Raw genomic sequence first — 27,035 nt, 5'->3', positions numbered from 1 at the left:
CTTGTGTTTATAGCAACATGTAGATTATTGCTAATATAATATAACTTTGACTTTTAATGAATCTGGTAAATTTTACAAACAAGAATTCCAGGCACATCTTTTCATTACTGCCTAAGACTCATTAACATGATTATTTTGTCAAGCATCTTGACTGACAAGTTAAATATTTCTGCCACACTCATGTAAGTTGTAAGAAAGTAACAGTGAAGAGGGACGTTCTCCTTCTTTGGTTCTAATTAAACAGGATATTATCTTACTATTGTTGTTTTCCAGGTACTACATGATTTTCAGGTTCAATAAAGCAAATGGGAAATTGAAAAATAGCATGTTTCACTCCCTGGTTAAGCTCTATGGAAGGTTATTTCCTTAGGATATGCATTTTATTCAATCACATGTTCCAGAGATCTAAAGCTATATTCTTATAAATAGTCATTGGTGTGCTATGGTGCAGATGGCAGATAGCAACATAGTTCCATACTTCCTCTCCCACTCCCACTCCCCCTGCTTGTGTTCCCACTCTCGCTGGCTGTCTCTCTCTCTGTCAAATAAATAAATAAAATCTTAAAAAAAAAAAAGAAACCAAAATAAGACAAAACAAACCAAATGACAACTAAGTTTATATTTCTCCATCTTGGAGTGTGGACAGAATAATACAGAGCTCTGAAATAAGTCTGAAACAAACCCCATGATAGATTTGGTTTGTATGCTTGAAATGTATTATGTAATTAATACCATGCTGTTAATCACATTACATTACTACAATAATAGCTGATATTTATTGTCAGATCCTGGTCCAAGCATTACATGTGGTTAGTATTGTTTAATCGTCGCCTGAACCCTATGAAATTGTTTTACAATCATCTCTTGACCCTGTAAAGGTTGTGTTTATTTAGTGCTAATAATAGTTAATTCTTACCTATCAGTAAGGACCTCTTGCTATATTAACGTACACATGTGAACTAAATTAATCATCAGAGCAATGTTAGGAGGTAAATACTATTTCTATTTATAACAGAGAAATCTGAGGCACAGAAAGTTTAAGTGCTCTGTCCAAAATCATTTAGCAAGAAAGTAGTTGAGTCAAATTTGGTTTCAAATTCCAGGGTGGTAATTACTCAGGAACACAACATTAGTAAAGTGCCCTAGAATGCTATACTCAGCTATAATCCATAGCCCAGCTACAATCTAGTGAAAGAGCCTAGAACTACAGCCATGGGGATTGGAAAACTTTTGATGCAATCACATTACAATTGAATCCTATTCAATTAGTCACTTTCCCCACATATAACATGGAGATCATTATGATGAGTGAATGAGATTTTCTTTTATGGAAATGAGCCCAGCACAGTGTCAAGCACATAGTAGTTGCTTAGCAATGATAATGTGTTATGTCAATCAATAATACACATTTCTGCAAAAGGAAACTAAACTACTTGGATGGACCTGCACACATGTTTAGAAGAGAAGATGTTGCAGTAAAAGAGATCGTTCACGCAAGGAATATAAACATTAGAAGCTGTGCTACATTATAAAAAGCTGAATGTTGAGGTCATGCCTTACTTCTTTTAGACTGCTGCTTAGAAGTGATCTAGCGGATTAATAGGTGTCCAGGAAATCATTCTTGAAATAAACTGAGCTCTCAGTATCATGCATGTAGGTTTTGTTACGTATAAAATCTTCCTATTTAAACACATACAAAAATACATGTATTTGGTACACGTGAGAACAGGCTTAAACGTACCTATACTAAATTTGTTTTTCTCTCCTTATAGTAGTCAGAAAATATTCCTCAGTCTTCGCAGAAAACTGGATTCTGGACCTAGGCAGAACTTGAACAGAAGGGCCACTGGGTAAATGGACAATCGACTAACTTCTACATAATACTTACAGTTCCTTAAGAAATATCTTTCTCCAAATGCCAGGCAGAAGCTAGATATTTGTAGTCAGTCGGGAGGAGATAGGAGAAAGAATTCCCTTTTATTTCCAGTGGTCATTTTTTTCCTCCATCTGTATATCATTTCATTTCATAGAACTAGAAAGGAATAAATGAGCAAGTGAATTTTAAATTACTAGTTACCTTTTCCTTACACTTAACCTTTACGAAGTTGCTTAGAACCAGTTAATTAACCCAATTCATGATTGCAACGGTCAGGCAGAGCATCTATGCAAGTACATTTTAAACTATGATTCTCTCACAAGAAGACCAATTTGTTGTTCTTGTTCAACAGCTTAGAAACTAAACTACGTTTAAATATAGTGAAATTTACATTTTAAATAACCTTCATTTTTTTTCTTTAATGTTTTGCTCCTTCTAACTTTTCTCCTTTAAAATTTTGCAAAAAAAAAAAAACCCACGCATTTTCTTCTTGTCAAATACATTTCATTTTGTTATATCTTGCTTATTAGCATTTCATTTCTCAGTGGTTTTCCTGATAAATGTTTATTATTATGATTACCAAAAATATCAACTAGCTCTAGTCCTCCCATTTTCCAGATACTTTTGTCCATGGAGAATAAGTGATAATCGTATGCTCAGCAAGTGAGCTGGGTGGTTAAATGTTTAGGTGAATAATGGCAGATCTATGATCAGACTTCACATAGCCTAACTCCAAGTTTTTACTTAAATATAGTTTATAATTAAAATATCAAAATAATACTAAATTATCATATTTTAAATCATGGAATATATATTTATTTAAAATATAAGTATAGAATTTAGCATATGAAATTTGCTATGTGTTCATCGTATTGTATCTTGAGATTTTATACTTTTGATTTTCTCAAAATGAGCAAATTGTAGTTATCAAGAGATGTGAGTAAAATATGTTCTTTGTAATTAACTCTATATCTTTTATGTAATTTTACTGAGCACTTCTAAGAAAATATAGCCTATGTGACTTGATAGAAATTACATTAAAATATATGTATATACATAGTATATGAATCCACATAAATAAGTTGTTTGATGGTATTGCATTAACAACATTACAAGGGTGTGTATGTGTATACAAATATCTATATCTATATCTATCTGCCTTCCAAAATTAAGCAAATAAGGATCGACAAAATTATTTTATGAGTGGTTCTGTCAAAATGTATCTAAGCCTCTCCTTGATCTTGAGTGGATTATATGAGCTTCTCAGAAAATTATTTGACATTTCACAGTCTCATTCAACATCTCTGGTGAAATACTTTGCAGGAAAATCTTGGGAGAACATAAACGAAGATGGGGAAGAACAATCAGAAAATGTCAATTATAAATTTCTATTGAAAGCAGTAGTTGTTTTATGTCTAAAAGGATTAACATCCAAAAATATTTGCTAAGATAAATGGCAGGAAAAAACCTCAAGTCCTTCCAGTAGGGTGTGTGTTATTATTTTCAAAAGGATAATGTGGGGCTCCTGGATGATTCAGTTCGTTAAGCCTCCTATTCTTGATTTTAGCTCAGGTCATGGTCTCAGGGTAGTGAGATTGAGCAGAGCCTCTGGCTTCCTGCTCAGCGGGGAGTCTGCTTGGGATTCCCTTTGCCCCTCCCCCCTCTAAAATCAATAAATCTTTAGGAAAAAAGAGGATAATTAGGTGGGATGATTTATTAGCATTATGATCAGAATATTTACAGAAAAGTCAACAGGCAAACCACACTATCGGACACAACTTTTCTACTTGAAAAGAGCATATATTCCAGTTGAACTGAATGCTGTAGAGAAATTGAGGCATCTGTTCAGGTGGGGAACCTGAGGGATGTTTAAAATGGCCTTTAAATAAACTGGAAATGGCTACTATGTACTCATTTGGAGAAAGGATGGTATGGAACACCTGTGATCAGTGCATAAGTTTAGCCACAGGTGTACAAATAAAAATCATCCAAAATAAAAAACATGCAATATAATTTATTTAGTTTTGGCATTTTAGAGACAATGTTCGGTATTTGTCATTTTATACTCACTTTAACTAAATAGAGAAAGATCCACGATTATAATTTTATAGCATGAAATACTCCAGGTGATCACTGTGTTTATTGTGCCAACACAAAATTGTTTTCTCTAGATCACTTTACCTTATGTTGTAGTTCTCACCTAGAAGTGTGAACAAAGCATTCAGTGAAGAAACAGCTAAAGCCCCTCAAAACCATGTGTATGTACCTAATAACATGGCTTTAACATTTATAAAGTAAAAGTTGATGGAAACAGATGGATACACAAAAATTATTAGACTTTTAATATACCTCTCTAAATATCATATAGAATGAAAAGAAAAATTAGTAAATTAATAAGGTTATTGATAACTGAAAAACACAGCTCACTAACTTTAGATGATTGACCTATATAAATGCACGTTCTTTTTAAGTACTCATGGACATTTATCAAAACAGACTATATTGTAGGGAAAAACATGTTAATCATTAATCTATGGTGACAAAACCCTTAATAGTGGTTATCCTTAGGGGAAGTTGAAAGGGAAGGGTGCAGAGAAGCCTCTGGAATACTATACATGTCCTGTATTTTCTTATGGGTAGTGTTTACATAATAGTCCACAAATGTATAAACCCATTAATTTGTGTAACTTTGTGTGGTTGTATGTCACTTATACCACAATAAAAAATAAACTAGTATCTAAAAAATTCAATGAGAATCTAGAGTTCTACCCACACTAAAATAACTTCTGTGCGCTGGTCACTGAAGATTTTCCATCTTTCCCTCATTCTTAGATATCTAAGAAATAAAGAAATGAAAAATTATATAAACTATTTTATTGATTTCAATTAATTGATTAAATTATATATATATATACTTAATACACCATCTTTTGACCAACACTTAGCTATAAGTGGTTGTCTGTTACACTGGCAATTCCAAATAAACCATATCTGTATGAATTCCCTTTGATTTGGGCTGAGGCTGTGATTTGCTTTAACCAACAGAATATGGTACGGGGACACTGAGCTAAGTGAAAGTTCCTGGCTTATGCCTCATGAAGGCCTGGTAGCTTCCCGTTCTATGTGCTTGAGAACCCTGATAAACCAAGAAGGCTAGCTGTTCTCCTGGGGAGAACTCATGGAGCAAGCACGTATAGGGGTCATACAAAGTGGGAGAGTCCATAACCATGTGGAGAGAAAGATAGAAGCCCAGCTCTTCCAGGGTCCTCACTAAGCCCAGTCTCTAGCCAACCCACTACCTGAATATATCCTTTCAATAAACCACCAACAAGCTGGCCAGCAAAACAGCCACTCAGCCAAAGCTAGCCCTTCTAGATTGCAGAATCCACAGTCTAGATTGTAGCATTGTGAGCAAATAAAATACTTGGTTTTTAAACCACTAAAATTGAGGATGGTTTGCTACTGTAGGAATAGATAACCAAAACACTGTATCATTAACTTAGCTTGGGGTTTGATGTCAAGTATGATATTTAGGCAGAACTGAAATGGGATGGGCATTGGGGTTGCCATGAGAGAGAGAGACTTTCATGTTCACCTCAAGTAAGAGTGATGAGGCATATCATGGATTTTGAGTCTTTTAAAATCTAGCCTGAATTTCTATCAAAAGAATTGTCTTTATCTTAATTGAAGTTGAGTTAGTATTATGTTTGCAAAATAGCCACAGGGAGGCCTACTGACCTAGCTTTTGTATAGGAAATCAAAGTGTGAATCTTAATTTCACAGACATTGAAGAAGTTCCCAGCTTGTGTGTTTGAATCCAGAGGTTGGCATTTAAAGACCTTTTATATTGTCTTATTAGGATAATTTAAAAAGAAAGTAAAACAATGTGTATTCCACAAAGGGCAATGTTTCTTTTACTTGCTTGGATAATTCAGGGAAAAAAAAAATTCTCAAATTGCATAGATAAGAAATAGTACAGGGGTGACTGGGTGGCACAGTGGTTGAGCGTCTGCCTTCGGCTCAGGGTGTGATCCCGGCGTTATGGGATCAAGCCCCACTTCAGGCTCCTCTGCTATGAGCCTGCTTCTTCCTCTCCCACTCCCCCTGCTTATGTTCCCTCTCTCTCTGGCTGTCTCTATCTCTGTCAAATAAATAAATAAAATCTTTAAAAAAAAAAAAGAAATAGTATAAATAGTCCAGATAAAGTACAAAGCACCCAGTTAACTATGAACTACAGATAAACAATGAACAATTTTTGTTATAAGTATGCCCTATGCAATATTTAGAACAGAACATACTTATACTAAAAATTATTTATTTTGTATAAAATGCAAATTTAACTAGCCTCTAGTATTTTTATTGGCTAAATCTGACAACCCTTAAATAATAGTAAAGTCAAGTCAGGTGGCAGAAGGCAGAATGGCATGTGGGGCGGTGATAACTGGTAGAGAAAGAATCAGACAAGTAGGTAGGGAAAGGATGGAGTAAGGAAATCACAGAAAAGAGGTAGACAGTGTAGAGTCATTGTTTTGGAAGTGGAAAGACAAACATGTTAGCAACACATAATAGTATCTCAGGAAAGTATAAAATGCGTGGTCAGGAACATATAAAAGTACAGCTCCATTATTTTCTATAACCGATCTCAACTTCCTCTTGTGTTGCCCAGGTGGTGGGGAACAGAAATTTAACAACTCATGGTGTCCTGTTTTTTCCCTGTAGTTTAACTTGTCTTTTTGGATGACTCAAGCTATTCCCAGAAAACGCTTAACCTTTCAGATTCTACGCTTTCCCACCTAACCTTCCCTGATACAGTAAGTGCTTAGTGGGGATATGAGGGTCTGATAGTGATGGGGGAGGGGTACTCCCACATGCTGGCTTTGCATTGAAACACCTGTTTCTACCTGTGTCTGCATCTGCATGCTGGCCTCTCTTCTCACCAAACTTGTTGGTGATGTAAGGAGCCCTACGTGGAGAAAACGTGGCCCCCACTGTCGCTTCCACCTTGTGCTTGCTCCTTCATACTGTGGGCTTCGCTTAGATACCTATGCCCAGTAAGAAGGATGCAGGGACCAGCATTTTTACGCTCCCACATTTCAAAGGAAAAGATTTGGCAAGAAATTTATGAAAGATAATTTATACATGCTTCTACTTTTAAAAATAGTCGAGACTTTGAGTGGAATTATTTGGTATTCTTTATCTGAAAACATAATAGTTCTAAGAAATAGGCAAAGATCAAATATTTATAAAAATGCAGGTAATTTTTTAATATCTCCTGACAGATGGCCTCTGTAGATTCTGTATTTACTATCTGTGCTTTGCTCCTACCAATCTTCTTCATTCCATATAAACTTAGTGTTTACCTGGGGGCATATCAATAGTTTATGAGTTTGATTTTAAATAAGAATCCCTGTGTTGTGGCATAGTGAGACTTATTTTTCTGCTTTTTAAAATGTAATCAGTACCCCAAATCAATATCGCTATTCTTTTTAAAGGCTAAGTTTTTATGTTCAGAGAAAGTTGATTCTTTATTAGTCTAGGAAAAAAAAAAACTATTCCTTTTAAAACATTAAAAAACACAAACATCTTAAACATGCATTAGAAACTATTAATGCTGAAGGGATATCTGGCTGCTATAAATATTCTATACAGAGACTCTTACATCTTTTGAAAGGCAAAGTTAATTTTTCCATGACAAAATTTTAAAAGAAAAAAATGGCTAAGTATGTATTTTGAATTTAGTAACGCTTCGTGAGTCTACACAAAATATTGCAGAATTTTAACTCTGAAACCTGAATACTTTTTTTCAGATTCGAAGTCATTAAAGTGTATTTTTTATTTGGTAGTGAACTTGTATTCTAGCCAAACAGCTGCATCTATGAGCTGCCAGAGTTACTCTTCACACTTTCAGGTTATTTGATTAAATTACTATATGCATAAAAGACTTTCCACAGAGCGATTAAAAAGTGGACAGGGTAATGTTAATTATATTACTCTCAGAAGAGAAATTACATAGAGAAAAATCTTTGTTGAAATTTTAATATATTGTTATTTTTCAACATTTGGCTCAAGGAACAAAATGAAAACAGTTATAACAAAACAATAGATTATTTAAGAATGACATTAATACTTTTAATTGATTTCAAAGAACTTTTTAATTAATTATATCATTGACCCTCATAGCAGCCAAATATTAGGAAAAAAGCAAGTGTTTCCCTTCTTTCCTCCATGAGGTCTCTAAGCCTCAGAGAAATCAATTTTATCAGCAAAAGTCAAATTTAAGTCACAAAATGGGCCCCAGTTCTACCGTGCTCTCTGACTAATACTCTAGAAGCTACTTTCATTTTTCTAATTGCTGTGGATTTAAAGTGTTTAAATGTATATTATTTTTTTAATTGAACTATGGTTGGCACACAATGTTACATTAGTTTCGGGTGTGCAGGCTGTGATCTTGTACGTCTGTACATTGTGCTGTGCTCAACACACGTGTAGCTACCATCTGTCACCCTACAGCCCTATTAGCACGCCATCTACTCTATTCCCAATGCTGTACCTCTTATTCTCATGATTTATTCATCCTGTAACCAGAAGCCTATACCCCCCACTCCTCTTCACCCGTTTTACCCATCCCACACCCCCTCCTCTCTGGAAACCATCAGTTTGTTCTCTGTATTTATGAGTATGTTTCTGCTAACTTTATTTTCTTTGGTTTTTAAAACTTTCGCCTGTGTTGCATTGAGAGCAAGGACTGTACCTCATCCATCAGATGTTCCAGTCTCCAGCAGTACACATTTGGTGAATCGGAGCTTCAGCTTCAAGGCCAAGATTGAAATGACCTTATTATAGAAATTGCAAATGAAAGTTGGAGACCTTCTCCTGTCTAATCTTTAACGGGGGGGAAGAAAGAACTACATAAGTTTAGTAGAATATTTTTTTCAAATATAATAGTGATCACACTAGATATTACACATAAAACATAAATACAGGCAGAACCAACAGCCAAAAATCACATCTGCCAAACTTGGTGAAACAACAGCTTTGTCTTTCAAATCAAGACAAACTCTGTAGGGGGAAAACTTACTTTGTGATAAGCAGAGTCCTAAAGTATTATGCAATTGGCAAAATTTACCATGCATTTATGGTATTACGAGTTTACTGTATTTGGGTTTGTTCAAATAATTTCACATATCTAGTAGAAATTGTATCTTATGTGATGATTTAATCTAACCACAGCTGCGGCAATATAAATTACACTTAAGACTATGCTGATTGATTATAATCAGTTGTAATCATGTCTTATAATTACATTGCATTCTAGAGGCAGAGGCTGTTTAAGCCTACTCAGCACTGAGCTATATAAAGAAGATTATTTGTTACTTCTGACAGTCTCAGTCAACATTCAAAATTGCCTGCAAACAATAAGTTTTATTAAATTTATTGTCCAGGCATCAAATAAGTTTCTTGATTTATCCACAGAAGTTGAAATGGACTTGTAAGCCAGTCTAAAGCTTATTAACTACTATTTATACCAAAAATATCTTCATAAAAACATTCATAATTCAGGGCATGGGTTACATAGATGTATCATTTTTAGGTACATAGTATTCCAAAGTATATACATTTTACCTAAAAAGCAATCAAGTGAGGAGGTGGGGAGTAGGAGGGGATATAGATGAAACAAAATTGGCAGAATATTGATAATTTAGTAAAGCAGGGTCATGGGTACATAAAGGTTTGTTATACTCTTCTATTTCGTGTGTATATGCTGAAATTTTCCATAATTAAAAGTTATATATATATATATGTATATATATATAATTTGTATATAAATTTTTCCAATAAAACCAAAACAATATTATATAAACATATAATAATATGCATGTTATATCCATACACAGTAATGACAAAAGTCTTCTTCAACATTTAAATATCTAAGCTGCTGTGTTTATTTCTGAGAAAAACACTTTGCCTTTAAGTTCTCAAAATCCTAAGGCGCTATTTTGGAACACTCGTGATATTATGTCATCTAAAACTAAAGTCCCTGTTCTCTCTTTGTGGCCTAACCTTCCGGATTGGCTCGCATCATGATGCACACGAGCCCTCAGTCTCGGTCACATAGCAAACACTGTGCTACTCCATCATCGATGCCTTGTTATTAAAGACGATTATGCTTCATACCATTAACTACAGCTCCCACAAGAGTCATATTAATGTTATGATCAGGTTGCACATATTTGTCAGGTAAGCCTCATTCTGATGAGAATTCTATCTATATTAGAGTAGAAGAAAAGTTACAAAGGAAGAGCTTTTATTTTGATTTTAATTTACTTACTAAAGAAATTTCTTTAGATTTTGGCAACTTACTTGACCATCTTAGACCTAATGTTTTCATCTTTGTGTGACTGGATAAAGTGAATGCAACCCCATGGGTGTTACAAGTTTGATCTAGAGAATTAACATGGATCAAATATTTGTTGTCTCTCATTCTCCATCCATACTTCTTATCTTTTTAAAATACTTAGTATCCAGTTCTTTATACACTTGAATAAAGATTGGACTATGGTTTGACGATACATTTCTGGAACCAGAAAAGTAGTGCTGATCTAGAATACCCTCATTAATATTAACATTTTTACACTACTTTGGACTTCCTTTTATTACTTGTATGACAGGATGCATGCCAAACCGGTCTTTTTCTCGATTTGGCATTTTAGCTCAGGTCTCAAAACTGAAAGCAATCAATTTCAAATGCCTGCATATTCAAAAAGGAAAAAAAAAATTCCTATTGCCCCAACTAATTTGTCAACATAGTGTCTTATACCTTTTCAACTTATGAAAAGAAGACCAGATTTATCAGGAAAGAGAAGACTGAGAGTGAAGAGAGTCAACAGAGAGCTGTCTGAATCTCCATACTCTTCTGTGGTAAGAGGAGAGAGACCCCTGCACTGCCCTCTTTGAGTCATAGGAGGAGAACTTCAAGAGTTTGGGTATCACAGAGACCAGTGATTGACGCAGGACTGCCAGAAGCAGGGAGGGAAGATTCTGATATTCAACAGTGATGACAGATGGTTGGCGGTGAAAGCCAACTGCTCAAGTACAAAAAAGGGTGCAAGTTTCCTACGATACTATAGAAACCAAGGAAGATGGGCACAAGTGAGGAATCTTGAAAAGACCCAACCAATAAGACTGTCCTCAGCATAAGGAGTCTGTGTGATGCATATAGTTAGAGAAAGGGCTGATGAAGTCATATATAGCAAGGGACTATGTTACTTAGCTGAGCAGACATTGAGAAGCCTTCCAAAGGAGAAAAGTAGGGCTGATGCCTGGGAAAAAACAAAAACAAACAAACAAAAAACAATCGAAGTTTCTGTAAAGGAAAACACTAACGTTTGGGAATTGGCCACTCCAAGCATTGCATTTCCAGGTTACAGCAACACCCACTACAAAAGATTGCCCTTGTTGGACAAGAAAATGCCCAATCAGGAGAGGTGGAAAAGAAGGAAGAGGGAAGAAAGCAATTCCCTTCTCCACTATTGTTTTTCTTAATCTGGGTGAGGCCTGAGCTGTAAGGATAGGGGGCCTAGGCAAGGGTGGAGGATTGAGCTGAGAAGAAAGGGAGAATTTAAATCTGAAGTGAGTCTGGTGATTCATGACAATTCTGTAAGTCAGGGCTTCCCTTGTTGTGAAATTTCAATGGATAGCCAGAACTATGAGGGCACTGACCTCAAAAAGGTGGAAAAACCCACCAATTCCCGTCCATTTTTTTCCCTGAAAGAATTTTTTTTTCTCTCAGAAAGAGTTGTGATATTTTCAGACTTGTGAAGGAATAAATAATCATGTCAAGAAAAGAGATTTGGAAGAACAATGCATGGAGATGGAAGGGAGACCCAACTCAAATATTTACAATAATGACCATAATGAGTTGTTTCCTCATTTCTTCTTATCATGGTTTCAATGACCAGGAAGAATAATCTCCCAAGTTAACTTAAATTAGAGGAAAAAAAAAAAAAAAGAAAAAGAAAAAAGAAGTAAAAGAAGTCACAAGCTTACAAAGCAAACTCAATCACCCAAGAGATCTTCGTATCCCAACTGCTTCAGTTAACTGATTCTCAGAGATTCTTTAGAGAGAAAATAAAGATAAAAGTAATAATTTTGAGGTATGAGTCTGGTGTTATTGAGGTTATGAAAATGTGGAAAGTAGATGCTGAATTGTTAGAGCTAGTAAAAGCTGTATAATACATTTATCTTGTATTGTATAATATCTTCTGTATAATACATTTTTTCAAAAAAAAAAACCAAGCCAAAGGAGCCAAGAAAAATGAGAGCACATGGTAGTAACATACTGAAAATAAAATATGAAATCTTAGGTTATATGCAACATATCTCAGTATATTTTAACTAAATCGATCAATCATTACCCTATCAAATGTCAGTCATTAAGTGATTATCAAACTTCCTCTATAATAGATTTCTTGACTAGCTAAACCATTAAAAATAGAAATCACCATCAAGCCACAGGGGGGAAAAAAGATGAGAGATTGAAATTTTGACATTAAACTAGATTGGATTATCTAAAGACTGAAAATGGGACTGTCTGGTAATAGATTAAATTTATATGCAAAGTTGGGCATCTGCTGTGGATGTCGTTAGTGGGGAAGGTCAGGCTCAGGGGGCTTTAGTTGCTATTGATACTCGTTCATTTGTAAGCCAGATGTGCACACATCTGTATTCAGATCTCAGCAAAGACCTTTATAGAAAATAAAACACTTTAAAACTGATCAAGGAATATGTTAATGATTAGAGAATCAATTATTCAATTATTTTTAATTATTAATTACAAATTATAACATGTAGAGGAGGACAATTATGAAGAACATGGTCTCTGCCTTCAAGAGACTTGTAATTAGCAATCTAAGATGAGTAAACAAAAAATCCTAGTTCAAAGCAGACATTTGCAAGTGTTTGTATGATCAGATTTCATTGCACAGCTATCCTATCCAGGAATAAATATATAGCTGAGTTCCCATGAGAAACCTGGACTTAAAGCTTTTCAAAAAGTGAAACACTAAGAGCTGTACAGCTTCAAGCAGTTACTCATTTGCTGGTACTGGGAGTGCCTACCCTTTTTTTTTTTTTTAGCCATTATCTAACTATATCATTTTATCTTTATTTTGTAATATAAAGGAAGACAAGTAGGCTATGAGTCACATGCCAATTCTAGTTGGTTAGTAGTAGCTGCCTGCAGAGCTTCCCCACATGCTGCTGAGGTTCATCAGGAAGGAATGTCCCCGAGAGGGAAGAGCAGAGGCACACACCACAATCTCCCATCTTTGACCAAATTACAGGACACAACAGCACTTCCCTGAGTTTTTGGAAATTCACATTCAGATGTGAAACAGGTCATTACAGCCACAGCATTTCCAAATTAATGGCTTAGGCGGTTAAGGTTGCTGGAGTCCACATTTTAGAAAAACAAACAAACAAAAAACCTTTTTTTGTGGTAACTGATCTATAGATATCTGAAAATTTGAAAACCATCGTTACATGACATCCTAGAAATTATTTTTAAACTCACCGCAGATTTACTAAGTGACTGACTGAAACTCTCTTACTGCTGCCAGACAAATATCTTCATGGAAGATCTGGGGCCAGGGTGTAGGTGGTGTATCATGCGTAGCTAACACAGTCTAAAACTGCTATTTACAATTTTTTTTCAGTTTTTTTTGCATCATCTTATGAACTGAATTTAGATGCTACACGTAAACTTCTTTAAACATATTCCTGTACGTAAACAATAATTATGGTCAAATGTTTATTAACAGTCATCTCATCTTAATAAATGATAAAACTAGGGGCGCCTGGGTAGCGCATTCAAGCGTCTGCCTTCAGCTCAGGGCATTATCCTGGTGTTCTGGGATCGAGCCCCGCATCAGGCTCCTCCACGGAGAGCCTGCTTCTTCCTCTCTCACTCCCCCTGCTTGTGTTCCCTCTCTCTCTGGCTGTCTCTCTGTCAAATAAATAAATAAAATCTTAAAAAAATAATAAATAAAAATAAAAATAAATGATAAAATTTGGATTTTCTCATATTTTTCAGAAGTTAAAAAATCACTTGTAACTGAAATTAGACAAAATTAATTTTTGTCTTTTCATTCTCTTTAAAGTTCTTTTGGAAACTAAAATTCCATAAGAGGTAGACAATGAAGATTAAGTTCGAAGGATTGATTTAAGGTTCTCTAACCACATTTTAATAGTACCACATAAAACTCTTAACTGATATATGTGCAGCCAGATTATCTGAGTTCCAATCCTGCCTCTGCCATTTCCTGGGTGAGGGACCTTGGGCATGTTACTTATCCTCTCCTAGCTTCGTTTCCTTGGCTGTAAAATGTAGATATTAATACCTCATAGAGTTGTACAGAGGATACATGGGTATTATATCTGAGGTGTTTAGACTCAGTGCCTGGCATGTAACAGGGGCTTTATTAAAGTTAACTATCATTATTAAAATCTATACTAGGAGAATAACACACATACACATACACCCATACACACACTTGAGGTGAAAAATCGCCTAATCTCCAGCACGTATAAAAGTCTTGAGAAAAGGGAAAAAAAAAAACCTAATACAATATTATACCACTAAAATATACACATTGCTATTACACTTTGTTGGTGCAAAAATAGTTACAACCCCAAAGCATCTATTTGAGAGGTGTTGGCAGGTATAAACCACGGTGAGACAGGCCTGCATGAATATGGCTGTGGGCTAGGCAGTCCATGCAGAATGCAAATAGAAGGTAATGCAATTATGTTTTAAAGACATTTTTATATCATCGATTTTGTCTGATAATTTAATTATGGGTACTATTTATTGAAAGTGTTTGCATCTTGTTCTAGACATCTGTCTCTGTTGGGCACTTCATTATACTGCTGTGACACATTGCACTAATCACGAGTAACTGATTATGACATTTTCAGGCCGATTCTGTTTCTAGAGATGGTGGCAAAAGCACTGTTCTGGATTTTGTGCTTAGATCACACTATACCTGGAAAACATGTCTTTCTTTGTTGCAATCATAAACCAATGGGAGCGATGGCACCTTATGATCTTAAGCGATCTCAACTTTCTTGCTTCTTTAGCACTGGTCCTAAAAGCAATGTAGGGTGTTCATGGGAACATGGGCTCTGGGATCAGGAAGGGTTAGGTTAGAATTCCAGGCTTCCCTCCGTCATCCTAATAGGGTGAAGTACTGAACCTAGGTACGACTCCTTTTCCTTATCTGACTAATGGTCAAGGGGGATTCAATACAGCGATATGTTAAGAACTGAGAAAAGAACTACCTGATTTCCTTCTTTGATGACAGCCCTAGGAAATGATTCCCGCTCAGATAGATCATTCAACATGATCAAATGGGCTTGGACTGCTTCACTTAAACTGAAGTGGACAACTAAAGTAATCCTTGTAGTTCAAGTAGAGAAAACACTTAGTCTCAACTATTTAAATATTTCAGGCAAAAGAGTGTCTTGGGCCTGGATTATGAGTGGCTGCCCTGTGCTTCACTTTACTCACATGGGTAAACACAGCCCAAGTGTGCAGCAACGATTTTAATGAGCTCGGTCAGGCTAAACCCTAATGTAATGGTTGCAAGATGAAAAGCCAATAGCATTTTAACTCTGGGCCAATGCATTGAGGGTACTGAAAAATCACCTGGGAAAGATCAGTAGAATAATTACATGGGCAGAGAAATGCTACTAATTGCTAATGATCAGCGAAAATACATGTAGATGCCTGGGATGTTACTGTACAGGTGTGGGATTCCATTTGACATTTGTCTTAGATTTAATGTCTGACATTTGTGTAACTTCCAATTAAAACAGAATAATGATAATTAGATCAGAAAGAACGTGTCGGTTAAGCTCTGAAATTTTACTACATTCCTACATACAATAAACTTCACTACTTTGACATTTAACTTTTTTTTTCTGGCTCTATGAAACATGTATCAACAGAAACTAATGAACTTTATTACAGTCCTAATTTTTTTGAGAATGATAGTCTAGGCAAAATATGAATACATATATTAATGGCCCTATTTTTTTTTAATCCATTCACGGGGCTGATGTGCAGCCAGTATGCACTAATGTGGTTCCACTGCATTTCCAACACTGGTGTCCATTCGGCACCATTCTTTGTACCAGTCACACTCAGTACCACTGTCTCATTGGTTGGTGTCCACGTGGTACCAACTGGTAAAATTTCAAGTGTCACTCTGTTTCATGAGTATCATAAAAAAAAAATCTCTCTGGTGGTAGTTATACCCTGGATTAAGAATTTGGAAATAGTTTAAAATATGATGATCAAAAACTCTTCTTATATGAAAAAAATAATTTGTGAGTAATAATATGATGGACTCTTATTCCAATGCAAATTCCTATGCATTATTGATTAATTACTGTTTTGGCTTTGTTTTCTATACATGTAGTTTAATTAATTATCTAAACATTTTAAATCAAAGACGCTCTCACAATATCCACACAGTGTGGTTAAGTGGTCAAGTTATTTCAAGTTGATTGCTTAATTATCCTGTTTAGGTTGTATAAATACAAACAACTGCAATGCAAATGTATACATTTCCATTTCTCTGGGTCACTTTTACTTATAATAAGCATATTTTTTCTCATACATTTCATTTTTTCTGATTTTTATTATGTATGTTCATGTGTGTTTTATTACGTATGTAGGCATGATTTTTATTATGTATGTTACATGAAGGAAATCTTACTAATTCAAATTGAAAAAAAATAGAAAGAAGGTGCCAATTTGATCTGTTAACTCTGAAACACATTTTAGATGGTAAACATCTCTTTTTGGAAAACTGTATTTGAAAAAATAATGTCCCCAATATCTTAATGGAAATATCATTCCTTTCCCATTTGAAGGTAATTTATTCCCAATCTGAGTTTATGTATAGTTATCAGCTAAAATGCTTCTAAAACAAACCAGAGAATTTTAGTGATTCATACCAGAGAAGTGGTTGAGAAAGAAGAAAATACAATTTGGTGGTGTTTTGAAGTAAGAATCTATGTCATTTTAGCAGAGAGGGAGCTACTCTTAGATTTAGAACTGAGAAAGAAGAAGCAGTCAAGATCCAAGTGGACAGTGAAGGCATATAAGTACACTTAACCTAGAGTATCCACTGGCAACTGCTAAGCTTAGTTATGGCTGTATTTATTTAAGGATGAGTAAATATGTCTACGGGATGGTGGTGGGGAGGGGTGGATAAGCACACATGTAAATACACTAAAATTTAAAAAGCCATTTGTTGGGTGCTTATGTGCTAAACGATATGTAATACATTTTATATTCCTTAATTTATGTAATCCTATAAAGTAGATGTTATTAGTCCCATTTTACAGATAGGAGGAAGGTAAATTGCTTCCCCAAAGCCAAACAATTCTAAATGGCGGGAATAACATTTGTTTGAGGTCTGTCTGGCTTCAAAGCACATGCTCCTAGTTGTTAGGGGAGAACCCCTGTAGACAGTGTCAGATCTCACAAATTAAAGGCTCAGTCCCATCAAACTGCCTCCCACGTCAGATGCCAATCCAAAGTACTAGATCCCCAGCTTACCCACAATTCTGTCTGATTTGGCTACAAATTGCAGGTTCCCATGTCTGCCTCCTTGGGTTTATTACTTTGCTAAAGAGGCTCACGGAACTCAGAGGAACACTTATATTTATCAGTTTATTACAGAATATAGAAAAATATACAGAATGATAAATTAAAAGATACACAGGGCGAGGTCTGGAAGTCCCAAAAGTAGGAGCTTCTGCCCTTTGGATTTGGGGTAAGTCACCTTCTGGCATGTGGATGTGTCCATCAACCTGGAAGTTTTCCAAACTTCAAACTATTGGAATTTTTCTGGAGATTTTCTCACATAAATCAATTATTTACTCCTTTTCTAGCCCTCTCCCCTCTCTGGAGAATGGGGAGTGGGGTTAGAGATTCCAAGCTTCTACTCATGGCTTGAGCTTTCTGGTGACCACCCTATCCAGGAGCCATCCAGGAGCCCACCCAGAGTTATCTCATTAGAACAAAAGATGCCCCTAGTGTTCTTATCACCTAGGAAACCACAAGGGTTTTAGGAGTTTTGTGCCAAGAACCAGGGGCAGAGATCAAGACATCTATTTTCTATTACCTTCCACTGGTCTTATGCTTTGAACACTCCGAGAATGTCACTTACTATTATTTCTCTACAAGTAATACTAATTAAGAAACATCCTCTGGGGTTTTTTTTGGGGGGGGTGTTATGAAACATATAATGCATTTTCTTATAAAGAAATTCAAGAAGGAAAGAGATCAATGTGGAGACAAATATGTAAAGAATCTAAAGCAATTCAAATACAACAAGATAATTAAAATTTCCATTGCAGATAATAGAGAGCAGGATGTGTACCAATGAAAATGAAATCAATATATTGATTTTATTTTATATTGTATCCAAAAATGCCCCCAGATCTGATTTTAGCCATTTCTTCCTGGGTCCAACTCCGTTTCCTCCTTCTTTCCTCCTGCAGATTAAATTAGGTTTGACTAAATCAGGTTACTTAACCTTGGCACTACCAACATTTTGAACCAATTAATCTTTTCAGCATGGGGGCCACATCTCTGGTCTCTACCAACTAGATACCAGTATCATTGCCCATCTCCTCTGCCAGTTGTGACAAAAATGTCTCCAGAATTGACAAATGTCCCCTAGGGGCAAAATTTGTCAACACTGAGAACCACTGGATTAGTTCAACAATGAAAAATGTATCATTCTTTCATTTTGATTCACTTTGAATGACAAAAATTTATGGAATTAAACTTTGCTTTCCCATAATGAACGTCAACTGTCAAGTACATAGAGGACACAAAATATATTTTTTAACACACTCAAGAGTTACTCCCCGTGTTTTGTGGTTTTTATGGCTTTCCTATTCCAACTGTTTCCTGTATCTGTCTGAAAATGCAAGTACTTGAAGAAGAGAAACAGGAAAACTTTACGTAAGCAAACGGAGCGGGGTATAACAAGTAAGCTAATATGCAAATCTTATGATAACCAATAATGGTAAAATGCATGCAACATATACTTCTTATTCAAAATCATGTGTTTTATTGGGGTCTGATAAGTGTAGAAAACTGAATATAGAGGCATTTCTAAAATTATCAACAAATCACTAATTATATGACAAGAGTCTACCATTTCGTGGAGTTAGAATGGTATTTTCCACATTCCTTGTGTTGTTGTTGTTGTTGTTTTTTAAGATTTTATTTATATATTTATTTGAGATAGAGCAAGAGAGAGCACAAGCTGGGGGTGGAGAGTAGAGGGAAGGGAGAAGCAAGATTCCCCTCTGAGCAGGGTGTCTGATGTGGGACTCGATCCCAGAACCCTGGGATCATGACCTGAGCTGAAGTCAGATGCTTAACCCACTGAGCCACCCAGGTACCCCATCATCTTCTTTGTGTTTAAAAAACAGATATACAATGTGACATGGTAAGCAACATTCTCTATGTCTAAATTGCTTAAAATTAAGCTATTATTTGCTCCAGAATGAGAGGTACCTCAGGTAATAAACATCGAACAACAACAGCAGCTACAACAACAAACAACACTCACATCTACCCTTCTCCTCTCTGCCCTGTTAAAACATGTTTATTCCTCCACATCTCAGCACATTCATCTCCTGCTATGATTTTCCTGGGAGAGCCATGAGTTTAGCTCAAGCATTGTAAATGGCTTTGAGGACCTGAGTTTTTGTCTATGGTTTCTACTCTATTGCTCACACTTTTTACCTGGGAGGGTGGATTTTCATTTGTAATCCCCAATTAAAGAAAACGAACCTGGAGGTTAAAAAAAAAAAAATCATGAGAAAACACTGAGTTTTCTTAAAGCAAAAAGAGAGGGGAAAATGAGAGTAATTTTTGTATTTTTTTCTGCGTATTCAAAGCAATGGTTTTAAGTTAATATGTGCCATAATCTATGATATATGTGTAAATAGTCTGCTTCCTCCGCCTCCCTCAAGTGAAGCAAAGCCTTTTAGAGTGATGCTGTAGACTGACGCACACAGTTATTGGAATTAGCCTTGTTCTAAATATGATTGAGAGAAAATGTCGCTAGTATTCCCAATGTTTGTAAAATATTACCATTTCTTATTAAAATGTCCAAAGATTTACATAATTTTTTTATACCTTCACACTAATAGATCATAATCAGAAAGAAACTATTTCCTAGTAGTATTGATCATTCCCATCTCTGCTCCGAAAGAGGTCATCCTCGGCAGATCACTAATATTTCAGTGTCTTTAAATGAATTCCTTCTTTACATTTTAACTTTATGTATTTTGCAGAAAAGAATCCAAAGCAATCCAATATTTCTATAAAATCGTAGTGGAAAAAGCACAGCATACCTCTGTGTGCATGTGTGTGTGTGTGTGCGCGCGTGTGCGTCTGCGCCTACTAGTAGGTGGACTTTAAAGATGCCCTATCAAAAGCAAGTTGACCTTTTTGGTAGTCACTCCAAACTTACATCCAGAATCTATGATGGTCCGACTTATGAGATCTAATGAGTTATCCCTGAGATTATGATGAGCACTGAGGGTGTATCATGGAAGCAACAACTCCAATTTGAATAAGAAAAAACATCATTTCAAGTCTGAATTTACACCTGATCCTGCTCCATTATAGTCCTACGGATTTGTATATTTAACTAGACCTTCCTAGACTTGGACAGTTGAAATGTTCAGGGAATAACTCAGTTTTACCTGAAGAATTTTTGTGGGGTAATAACAGCTACCATACATTCAGAACTAACTGTATGTACCCGACAATCCAGTTAATTACAGAGACATATATTCATTTTAGATACAAAAAACCCTGAAGTTCAGAGAAGATAATAATCTACCCAAGATCACTCACCTAGTGGGTAACAGAGATAGAACACTACCCCAGCTTCTTCTGAATCCAAGAATTGTGCTATAAAAACAAATGCTATGCAGAAATGCATAAAGGAGATATCAGTAACCGTTTAGGATATTTTCTTAAAGATCTTTTCGTTTATCTGTAACTTTGGGAATTGATATGAGGAAACAACAGCAACAATAATAATACCTAAACTTCACCATGTGCCAGACTTTTCTAAGCGATTTACATACATAAAGTTATTGAGTTCTACCCAAAACCTTCTGAAGTAGGCCCCATTTTGACCCCCATTTTGAAGATGAGAAAACTGAAAGAAAGAAAAATGTCAACACTCAACTAGTAGGAATTTTTAACCTTCAAAATAGAAGCAGAAATTTGCATTGATGTAATCAGGGTTCTATATTTGAGTATGATTTGGCTAAAATATGTCATGAAACAAAACATAACTATACTGCCAATAGAATAACTGTGTCCACCTTAGTAAGATAGTTAGAGCCAATAGTGAAATCCCCTTGCTCTACTGGAACCTTGGGAAGAAATTAAGCTAATGCAAAATAGGAGTCTGTGTTCCAGTTCTAATCTGATAGTAGTGCGAGCAGGTTTTCTTTGGTGGATAGAAGGTAGAAGTGGAGGAGAGGAAGAGAAAAACATAAAAAAAATCTGAGCTCTGTGCTTTCATTTCCATTGGCATGTTAGATTCATGTCCTGTGGTATATACCTACAAGTCTGCCTCTCCCAGAGACAAGAAAGGTGAAGATCTGAGGAGCTCCAGGGTCAATGACTCCAAGTCCACGTGACCTTGAGCGGAATCATCCTATGGTCATGAGAATCTTTTTTTTTTTTTTAAAGATTTTATTTATTTATTACAGAGATAGAGACAGCCAGCGAGAGAGGGAACACAAGCAGGGGGAGTGGGAGAGGAAGAAGCAGGCTCACAGCAGAGGAGCCTGATGTGGGGCTCGATCCCACAACGCCAGGATCACGCCCTGAGCCGAAGGCAGACGCTTAACCGCTGTGCCACCCAGGCGCCCCTGGTCATGAGAATCTTAACACTCATGTCAAAGAAGGAAGCGTGGCCAATGCTGGGTAACTGAAGCCATTTCTATCTTTCATTTTTTCCATGTAACCAAGGACTGGGTCTCTTTACATTACACACAGACCAGGTGATAAAAAGCACCAAATTACTTGAATGATATGAATGAATTAGGCAGACAAGGGATATAAATCACGAAAGTTATCCTAAAAATCATTCTACAAGAGAATATAAATGTCAGGACTAAAACTAGAGAAAACAGCAGATGCTCTTCAGTCCAATAATTTTAAAAGGGTAGGTAAATATTGGTAGGGCCCAGCTAATCATCAAGACAGAGCTGGAATTTCTTTTCCTTTTCTTTTCTTATTTTTTTTTTAATTTTAAATAAGGATCTAGGAGTCATTACTAGTTAGCCAAAAAGTAACTGGAGTCATCACCAGTTAGCAAAATAACTTACCAAGTTCTCATTTACAAGCCAGTTCTTGGCATGTGAAAAGAAAGTTAGGAAAAAAAAAAAAAAAAAAACAAGCCAGAAATGAAAAAGAGACAAGAACCCAAAAGGTATGAATTTCAGAGTAATCTACCTTCAGGAGGACGAGGTGGATTATTCCAAATGCAAACAAGCAACAACAACAGCAGCAACAACAAAATCCCCACCTCATGTACGCGAAGTTTTCTCAGAATCTTTGGTCCTGATCTCTCTTCCAGGAGGAATTAACTAAAGTCTTCAGGGCCCCTTCTGGCCACACTAAACCCTAGGGCCACCGACAGGCAGTGGGTGTTATACAACAGGCCAGAGATCAAACATCCATGCAAGAGAACCAGAGCTCATGTATCTCATGCTTTAAAATGCCCTCCCTTTTTTCCCTCTGACTTCCCCGGACTCTAATCTTGCTTGTTCCTACCGCAACTGATTTCACAATTCAAATCTGCCTAGGGCTCTTTGCGTCCTGCATCAACCTCCAGAATGCAATGTTCACATCTTCTTTCCCATCCATCTTTCCTTTCTGTGTAGTAAGACACAGTTTCCATGAAGACAGAGACTACTTCAAGGTGTTTAACAAATATTCATATTGACTGAATGTATTCAATCATGTATTCAGGGAAATACTTTTTGCACACTTAAACCCTCTGTGCTTTACTTTTTTTCCTCCGTATAAAAAGGGATATAATTGAGGTGACCCAGCGTTGTTGTGAAAATTAATTGAAATAACATAAATAAAGCACTTGGCACAGGGTAATCATTATGGAAGTTTGCCATCATATAATCATCACTAGAGTTAATCGAATGGGTACTGAAACGCCAAACACAGGCCACCATCTTGCTATAGTCCCATTTCTCACCCTCATTTATCTGTCACACAGACCTGTAGGAACTGAGGGAAGTTGGTTGAGTAAGGGAGCTGAAATCCCGTCCCTTCATAAGAAAGCACCTTTATCACTGAAACAGGATTTTATCTGTTTGTTTGACTTTCTTTTTGGCCACAAGCTCAGAGGTTGAACATTGTGTCTGAATGCAAGAAGCAATCCCAGCGTGCTCTGCCTGGCAGAACTGGTAATTAAGGACACCTGGCTCAGGTGGAGGGCAAAAATATGTGCAGAGGAAAGCAGCTGTTTCCAGCAGGCAGCCCCCAATGTTGGTAACACGAAGTTGGGCCTAGTCGAACCATCCCTAAAGCTTGTCCTGTAATGTGCCCACTCCTCCTTCCCCAAATCATGTCCCCCTGCGTTCCAACTGTTATTTTTCTCTGGATTTTTTGGTTTCAACTATGTGTAAGACTGGTGCAAGAGAGAATTCTCACTTGGCAAAATTCATTGCTTCAGTGCTGACGACCGTGACACAAGACATCATGGTTTTTTTTCCACTCGGGCTCAGAGACCCCTACAGGATTTTGGCTTAAGAGCCCATTCCTGAAATCACTAGCAATTCTTTTGCTTGTCCTGATTACAGTTAACTCACCTCTGCTTCACTTCCTTGTTGGGTCCAAGCCCCTCTCTTGTTCATTCCTGTAAAACTGAGCTGGAGCAACTCACCTGCTCCATCTGAGGCTATTCAGACAAAAGTTTCAAACAGTACCTTCTAGTGATAGCTGCACCATCATATAAAAGAACTGACGATGAATAATTTAATTAATGGACAAACCAAGACATCACAGAAAGGACGTAGTGAAAGAAAGAGTGTAAACAATATAAATGATTTAGTCATTTACAAGATAAAAAAATTATATTGGTGGTTACTATGGAATTTATAATTGCATAGCAGTGTAATCCATAGGAATTCAATTTTTGCTTGGTGGAGATATTGGTACTTAGAAATGTCACTAAAAAACCCAGAAATCTATTAAAGTAAGAAAACATGAGGGGAAGGAGATAAATTTCTTACCATTTAAGCTATGGGGAATTCTAAAAAGAGCAAAGCAAAAAGAGTGACCTTCAACTAGGCTTTTTGTCTGACTGAGGAGTTCTTAAGTGTGAAAATAACTTCTGCATCTCTTTCTAAATGCTTTCATATTGAGGATGAGGTGCCTCTGAGTGGAGAAAGAGTTTAAAGTATCAGGTATCTGGTAGAGAAAGCTTTCCTCCATCTTGAGAGCTTAACCTTAGGAGCACGATGTTATAACCCTGTGCCTCATAAAACATAAGCACTAAATGTAGTGCTAGCTGGGTTTGGACAGACTCACATCCCTGCCCATCCAAGGATTTAGTCTAAAATGGAGTCCAAATTATGTCTTCAGCAATTGTAGGAAATGGAAGGGAGAAAGGCTATTTGACCTGATCGTTTGAGTGAGATAGAAACAAATCTCTTCTTTCAAACTGCATTAACTCATGTCAAGTACCCAGAATCCATTTAATAAATTGCTTTTTTCTAGTGACCAGAAAGAGTTAAGATACTTCTAAGTGGCGAGCAGTTTTTGACCTTCTGGGCAGCAGGATGTGAGATGAGTTTTTAAGAGAAATATGAAGTGCAGGAGTTAATAAAGAAGGGGGGTGATTATCCAACAAATTCCAGTTATGAATACCACGTCCCAAGATGTACTTATTAAAACAATTATGGACACACAGATAACCACACAAAGGAATCTGGAAACATAAAACAAGAGTGAGAGTAATTATGAAAAATAAAGTGAGATCATGAGAAGAGCTCTAACAAAATCGACACCATGCATTTCCGTTACAGTATGGTTGGAATGTATGCACAGTCATTTCTTTGATCTCCCCCACAGTGCCCTTTCCACTCCTTTGAAATCTTATAGAGGTCAAAGGAGACCTGGAGACTTCCTGTCTTAGGAGGAATAGAGGAAGAGAGGTCACTGATGGTTGACTCTGTGGACACAACCTAGACAGTGATTCTACCCTCCTTGTGATCTTCCTCCTTCCTAATATACCTGAAATGATTAACTGTGAAGACACTCAATTACATTTTGAATATATCAAGTCCTTTCTACACACCCATCTTCTTCATATGAAAAAAAACAACAACAACACGAAAGCTTTGTCAAAAGCAACCTACAAAATAGAGATAAACTTATTTATAATATATGCTCATTGTATTCATTTTTCACCCCAATTAACCAAGGTAAATTTTATGTAATATGTAAACCAAATTAAAGATAGTTATCATTATTGTATTCAGCTAAGTCAGGCTTTTGTGGTATCGTCTGTATCTCAACACAGGAATTTTACATTGTGATTAAATATATTTTTATTAGTAATCATTATTTAATATTGTTACTAAACATATTTATGCATTGATACAAATATTTCTTGAGATATTTTATACCAAGGATTTCACTAAATGTTAAATATGGAACTATATCTTCAACTGTATTATTAATGCATCATTTCTAGCAAATGAGACTAATGGATGCTATTGAACACCTACTGCCTAGTTTCTGGCATAGAATATATGTTCAATAATCGTAGGTCTTTCATAGGACATTTATTGGTAAGAATTAATCTTTCTATTATTCCCTCATAATACATAATATAGTTTTCTCATATTAGTCAACTTTACACAGGTCTTTACTATTCTAAAATTTGGATGACCCTTGAGGGCAAGTGCTACTTGTATCATTCAAAAGAATCTTTCAAATCTTCAGAAAGATAGTCATGCACAGGTTAAGATTTTTAATAAATGTTACTTGAATTGAATAAAGGACTCATCGAGCAAATTTCAAATGCCTGACGTTTCAGCATCTTTAGCCATCATATACTGGAAGATATATACTGGCCCAATATTAACTAATTGATTAATTAGAAAATATTTGAAGCCTCTTAAGAGATATTGGAGTAAAATAATGTGCGAAGTTATTAACTATAATCCAAAAGTATTGTTTTATTTCTGCGTAAAATTTATAAACAAAAATACAACTCCTTTTCTTTAGAGTTGTATTTCATAGAAATGTCATATCTGATATCTTTTAAAATTTAGCTTTAGATAATGTTTTAAATGTGTTTTAAATATTCACATTGTCCCAGACATAGAACTCGGCATCAGGGTTTGATCCGAAGAAGTAGGGGGAAAAAATGAAGAACTCGGGGAATTATTGTTATTATTACAACTTTATTATTATTTTTCTGAACATGAACAAGCTAATACATGCATTTCCGCCCAGGTAGTTATCAAAAGTTCGTTCTAAAATTGGGGAGTATGAAGGGGCTACACTATGGAGGGTTGCATGAGGCCTTTTGGTTTTGATATCTTTAACAGATGATCTAAAGATGTTAATTACTATGTTTGTATGTTAATCTACCTATCCCACTAATTCCCTTTACCATGCCTTTAGCGAGTCTTGGGGATCATTTTATTTTCTTAAGTGAGCCTCTGAATATTTGATTTGTTCAGCACTGGCCCTGTAAACTGTCACCATGTTGTAAAGTAGTATTAGTGAGGTATATTCCACTGTGGTGCTGTTCTGAGCTCTCCAGTAAATACTGTGGATTATTTAAGCAGTTTTTATATATTACACAGATTTGTACATTTTTATGGTGGCTATACATATTTATAAGTTTTTAAAAGAATCATTTTGTTTACTCGTACGGTTCAAGTTTATTGGGAAATATATATTTATGAATGTTTTAAAGCATGTTATAGATTATATGAATACTCATTTAGTTACTTAGCCCCAAACTCTTGAAAATTTCTTTGCCCCCAATCATTGTAC

The sequence above is a fragment of the Ailuropoda melanoleuca genome, chromosome 2 (assembly GCF_002007445.2).
Source record: "Ailuropoda melanoleuca isolate Jingjing chromosome 2, ASM200744v2, whole genome shotgun sequence".
Lineage (NCBI taxonomy): Eukaryota > Metazoa > Chordata > Mammalia > Carnivora > Ursidae > Ailuropoda > Ailuropoda melanoleuca.
This window is presented reverse-complemented; position numbering follows the sequence as displayed.